This window comes from Malaclemys terrapin, chromosome 13 (assembly GCF_027887155.1).
Source record: "Malaclemys terrapin pileata isolate rMalTer1 chromosome 13, rMalTer1.hap1, whole genome shotgun sequence".
Classification (NCBI taxonomy): Eukaryota; Metazoa; Chordata; order Testudines; family Emydidae; genus Malaclemys; species Malaclemys terrapin.
This window is the reverse complement of record NC_071517.1, coordinates 33,775,250-33,781,990: the sequence shown is the minus strand read 5'-3', so window position 1 is coordinate 33,781,990 and position 6,741 is coordinate 33,775,250.

The following is a 6,741-nucleotide window of genomic DNA, read 5'->3' as shown; positions in this document are numbered from 1 at the left end:
AATCTGACCTCACTGACAACAGCCCAATCCCACTGAACTCCCTGAGCTTGTTCGTGATTTACACCCATTCTACGAACTGGGGAATGGAGGGACATGGAAGTTAAGTCACTTGCCCAAAGTCACAGAGCAAGACACTGGCAGTGCAGAAACTGGGACCAAGCTCTCCATTCAGATCCCACCTTTCCCATTATGTAAAAAAGATACAAATTATCAAAATGAGTTTGCCCCTGGGTACAATGAAATTAGTTATACCAGGCTGATTTAATTCACAGTAAAATGTGACATTTTCTTTCATATGTATATGGTTAAATTCAACCCCTTAAAAACCCCAGGGATTTAATGACAGCAGTCAACTTACTGTGCTGAGAAGTGTGGCTTTTGCCCAGCTGATGTTGTGTTTGTTTTCCAACTTCAGAATACTGCTGGTCGCAGAAGGAATTACATCATTGAAACTTCTGTCTAATCTCTCTGTCTGTCTACAACTAATGCCCCAATCACTGTAGTATCTGGATGCCAAATGCTCAGTTACTGAAGAGCCCTTTCATTGTTCTCACTGAGACTGAATATCAATAAAGGCAGACCTCTTGCTCGCTGCCTATGAGCTGCATGGCTGACTCTGGGTGTCTCTGGCAGAAAAGAGCTGGTGCTGTGGCTAGAAGATTTATCCATGTCTGTTCTCTAAGGATGGTTGGTGAGTCTCTCCCCAGAGCCCTGTTCATACTCAGAAGCAGAGGCTCATAGGCAAAAGTTAACTTCTCTGGGAGTTTCTGCTCTTTCATGAAACTCAAGTGAGACCAAAGACTGAGAGGCAGGGTGACTTCATGGGCTGAGATCAGGGCTGGGAGCCAGGATCGCCATCTGCAGAGGATCTGTGTGTTTCCTTGAGATTGAAAGTGTCTCTGTTAGTTTTTAACATGAGCTGTTCCAGTTTAAGCTAAAGGGACAATGCCCTTTAGTACTCCTTGTACCAGGTTCATATCCTGCACAGATGGAGCACAGAGGGGGATGCTCTACACACACTGGCAAGTGGGTTTCACTTGCAATGAAGGTTTTGTCTGTCTATGGCTCCTTTCAGAAATTGCAGTGGTGGGAACTAGGGAGCCACAGAATTATCAATGGGGAAGAGCTTAGAAATTGGTCTTCTCTTCCATGGAGACAGGTTATGGACCCAGAACCCAGGACTTCATTATCCCTCTCTTGAACTGTGAGGAAGATGGGACTTTGAGCCACGACTGACTCTTGACCCCAACATCCCAGTTTGGGCCCTACTCCTATGAGCCCCATGATGTACACCCACATGGGGCCCAGCTCAATAGCCTCATTGTATCCGGCCCTGCTGGCTGCCTTGTTCTATGCTGTGGTTCCACAATTATTAGAGCCTGAGGGCCAAGGATATAAATTGTTCCCTGGGGTAAGTGGTAGGGAGGATATTTTTCAGAAAAATAAATCCTTGCGCTACAATCTTAGTGTTGTGGGTTAGATCTTTCTTATTGTTAACTAGGAGCTACCTGGGACAAAGGCATCTGTGTGGGGAAAAGCAAACACAGGTGGTTGCAGCAATTAAGGGCATGGCTACACTTGCAGATGTAGAGTGCTGGGAGTTAAACCAGCCCTCAGAGACCGCAGCAGGGAAAACGCTACCCTGTGTTTACTCTGTCAGCTGCAAATGCACTGGCGTGGCCACATTAGCAGCTCTTGCAACGCCACAGAGAGCAGTGCATTGATGACAAGCGGAAGGGGCTAATTTCTGGAGAAGGGACTAGAAATCACAACTGCATTAAAAAGGCAAGAGGAAAAGTAACAGGGCTGTCTGCAAAATCTCCAAGGTCCCTGAGAATCTGAGCTAGGGAAATTCCTTCTCCACCCCAAATCAGGTGATAAATATTGCTTGGAGCATGTGAGACAGACGCACCAGCCAGGCATCTAGAAAAAAGGATTCTCTGGGCCACCTCAAAGCAGTGCCCCACCCCATCCAGTGCCCCAGCTCCAGCTGAGGCCAAAATCTGATGCTTCAAATGAAGGGGAGGGGAGAAACAGAATCCATCAAACCAACTGTGCATTGGGGAAAAAAGTCCTACCTGACACCTGCAGGCAACCAGCTGAAGCCCCTTGATTAGATGTGTGTAGGCTGTTTGTTGCTTTGAAATCTATTTTAAAATGTTTGTTCCAATTGCTTAAAACATACTTTGTTGGTCAATGTCACTGGTCACTGGTGCCTGAAGCCCAGTTGGAGCTGCAGGGTGATAAGCAATTGGTATGTGGGATATATGCGGGATAGAGTACCTAGGTCCTGGTCTGAGAGTGGAAGGAGTGTGAGATTCTTCCCTGAGACTGATGAGGGCAAGAGGCTCAACACCTGAGGTGGGTGCTTTCAGAGAGACCAGAGAGTAGGCAGAGGTGTCTCTAGCCCATAAACAGCTTCACTGTTGGCACAGCCATATGATAGTGTCACCTATCAGGAAACTACAGCAGGTCCTAACAACAAGGATCCCGGGGAACAATTTCAAGTCATGAAAGATGAGATGTGGCCTAATACTCCTTGACTTCAAAGGGAGGAGATCGGGCGCCAGAGCGATTGCTTTAGGCATTGTTCAGTTAGGAAATGTCTGGAAAGTAGAGGACCGTCTTGTGATGTAGGCTTAGGAGGTGGAAGGTTTGGTGCCCCAGATTTCTCTCATCAGTACTTCTTATAACAGGACAATGCATAGAGTGAAGCACTCTGAGAGAAGTGAATGGGGCCAATTTCATCCAGTGGGTCTGCAGCAGACCCAGGAATTAAACCTAGAAGTCATGATCCATATGGTCTGGCCAGCATGTCTTCTAACAAATCAAAGAAGCCTTAGTGTTTGCAATAGACACGGACTTTTGCTAGGGCATTTGGGGCTCTGAGCCAAGCAAATGTACCCCTGGGAAGGAGCTGAGTCCTTAACAATATGAACACAGGGAAAAGGGGGCCTAGCATAAACTTTCAACCCTATCATCTACAGTCTGAGGAACAAAGACATGAAGGGGGTGTTCAGAAAAGTTGTGCTGCAGAATGTAGTCATGATTTAGGCTGCCATTTTCAGAACAAACTATGGAAGTTTGGCACCCAAATCCCATTGGCAGATCAGTGCCTAATTTCTTTAGGTTACTTTGAATAACTTCAACAGATCTCAACAGAATTATGAAGATCACCTGCAATCTTAACTGGATTTATTAATGATCTCATTGACTGGGCCTTTCTTCTACCCCAGCGTCACTCAGGATTTCACAACACTGAGCCTGAAAAAATTCCTGTGAAGTTAGAGGCAGGAAGTTTGAGAAGGGACTTTTATCATTGGGGCCCTTATTGTCCAACTGTGTTTGAAGACTTTTGGCATGGTTCCAAAATGAAATGCTCCTCTCCCATAATTCCCCCATCTTTATCTGCAGAGAGCCCCTCCCGAAAAAGCAGAACACTCAGAAAAAAAATTGTGCATAACCAAGTATTCAAGGTTGGAGGGAGGATAAAGCAGCTGTGAAGACGTGTTTGATCTGAGTCCCTCTTCTCAGTCTGAAATATCATTTCACTGCACAGCTGAGGCTCTAATATTGGAACTAATCCTTGACCAAATATGAAGTCTGGCTGAGATTTTCAAAGGAGATTAAGGGAGTTAGGCACCCACCCACATCCAACTGTGATGTGGGGGCTTATTTCCCTTTGCTTCCTTTGGAAATCCCAGCCTTCCTGGTTGTCAGATCCCAATACTATGGTGGCTTTGGAAGTACTGGTTATTGCGTGAGCTGAAGAAAACCTGTTCTATATAGTGTTAAAAGGAGCAAATTTCAGAATGTCTGAAACCAGGCACATTTGTATGTGTACATTTGTATGTGTACACACATCAATTAATGTACATATTCTGGCATAGTCTATATAACCATTGCATTTATGCATCACAGTATATTGTCCACATCTGGTTCCCAGAAGGAAGCATTTCCATCAGTAAGTTTTCTGAGGAAAGCTGTCCCACACTGACCAAAATTATATCGGTGTCTTGAGGGAAGAATAAGTCTATCCACATCTTTTTTATTGTGGGAGATTGTTATTCCCTGTCCAGTTCAAAGATTTTCATAACTACAAATGAGTCAACCCATTACCATTATGGACAATTTTGTGTCTCCAAAGCTCTGCTCTTAGCTATGCCCGTTGTGACTTGAGTTGTTTTTTTCCCAAATGTAATTGTATTTAGTGAAACAGCCTCATGGGTCTCTGGGGGAAAATGATTCACAGCGTGATGAAGCATAATTTACCTTTCTGAGAGATAATGGGCCGTCATAATGCACAGCCCTTTGCCAATAGTCATCCTTTATTTCAAGAACTAGCTGTCCATGACTCATTCTTGACACAATGCTGCCATCTATTGGTTGCGGCAAATCTCTCTTTCAGATTAGGTATAATCTGCTGACATCTAGTGGCCAATATGATCTGCCCGGATGGTCACTTTGCAGTTTCACAGCCCATTTATCAACCTTTCCTTTTGCTCCCAATTCAAACATTAGGGGCTACATTCTCCAGTAGTGTAAAATAGCGGAGCGGATTGCCATCTGGTTTAAATTGACATAGCTCCAGTGGAGTCAGTGGGCCAGATTCTCCTCTGATGTAAATTGAAGTAGCTCCATTGGATCAGTCGGGCAGACTCAGATGCTGGGAATCAGCTATAGCCCCACTGGAGTCAATGGCCCAGATTCCCAGCTGCGGGAAATGGGTGTAGCCCCACTGAAATTAACAGAGCTACATCAGCTTACTAGAACTGAGAATCTAACCCTGTAGTTGCTCCTTTTGTATCCCTTGTTTTCTGCAGCCACCTAAAGGTCTTTATATAACATGGCTGCCCCTTTCAGCCCCAGAGGTTCTACTGACTTCTTTTCCCCTTTCTACAATGTAGCTGCTTCTTTCTCACTGCATATCAATCATCCAGTACAGTATACATGCTAAGTTCTCATCAATGATCCAATTCAGCCATGCAACTTCATTTAGATAGTATAGCAGCTCTGTTCTCCTTCCTTCCCAGCCTGAGGCTGCAAGGTCTGGTGGACCGGGCACTGGAGATGTAGATTTGTGACTTCACTCTGCCATGTCTCTACTGTGTGGCCTGGGGAAATTACCTCACATCTCTGTGCCTTGGATTCTCTTCCCACTTTTTGTTTTCTTTATGTCTTTAGAATGTCAATGCCATTGAGTCAGGATCATCTCATTTTGTGTGTGCAAGCCCTGGAAAGCACAATAAGGCTGTGATCTTGGATAGGGTATGAAATCACAGCTCAGATATACATACATACTATTACTAATTGTTCCTTCAGGCCCTCCGGAACTTTTCATCAGGCCTCTGCCCCAGGGACTCACCCGGCCATCCCACCCCTTCACCGTGGGCCAGCTGCACAAATTGCAGCTGGCTCGTTACTGGACCGTGCCAAGGAAACATCTGTACGTGCTCATGCTCTACACCCTTCATGTCCTCCCCCTCATGTCCCGCCCTGTCACGAAGTGGCAGGACCTCCTACCACCTCTGGAGCGTGAGGAACCCCAGTGGGCCAGCCTATACTCCACCCTGGTCCCAAAGGCTGCTGGGGATGTCAGTTGGTGGCTCCTTCATGGAGCCCTGAGCACAGGCGTGTTCTTGGCGCAGTTCACCCCCATCCCAGACCCCTGCCCTTTTTGCGGCATGAAGGAGACCCTGGAGCACATGTATCTGTAGTGCACCAGGTTGCAGCCCCTATTCTAGGGTTCTGGCTGCACTTCTCCCCACACTTGTTTATATTTGCACACCCTATCCATGGCCGCACTAAGTCGTGAGACCTCCTTGTCCACCTCTTCCTGGCACTGGCCAAAGTAGCCATCTACAACACCAGGAGGAAGATGCTGGACGAGGGGACACTCTGCGATAGTGGGGCCTATTTCCGCTCCTCCCTGGTCTCACACATCCAGGCAGAGTTCCTCTGGACGGCATCCACTGGCTTCCTTTATGTCTTCCAGGAGTAGTGGGCGCTGTCTGGGGTTCTCTGCTCGGTGTTCCCATCCGGTTCCCTTCGTTTATCCCTGTGACCTCACTCCTGTCTCTGTTATAGCTTTAGTTGTTCCCCTGTAGTTATTTGAAATACCGCCCCCCACCTCTTTTTTTTTTTTTTTTGCTTGGGGCGGCAAAAAAGCTAGACCCGGCCCTGCCCCTTAGGCTGGGGAAGGTCTTTTAAAGCCCGCCAACTTGCAGATACCAATGGGCTGAGGCTAATAGACCTTCCTTCCTGCCCTCTCCTGTAGCCATCTGGTCTGACCCTATCACAATATTAAAATGCAAAAAAAGCTCTGTAAAACCCTTAGAGATGTTTTAGAACTCCCCAAAAATCACAAGGGCTACCAGCTCTCATTTTTCATATCATCGAGTCTGATCTTGCTAAACCCAATTCACTCTAATAGTTCTTTTGAAATCAAATGAACACCGTGCATGATTAAAGGATTTTGTGAGTAACAGGTTGAATGCTAAACATCAACTGAAGTAACAAATAGATCTGGTTGAATAATAGATTTTTCATTCCATTGGCAATTTTGAAAAATCGTTTAAAAAATCATTTCAGGTCAAATGAGAAATGATTTTTTAAAAGAATTGGTGAACAGGAAAAAAAAGAATTGAAAGAAAATAAAACATTTTTTTCAATTTTCACCCCCCAAAAAATGTTTTGAATTTCAGGAATTTTGACAAAAGCAAGGAGAAGGAGGACTAAATT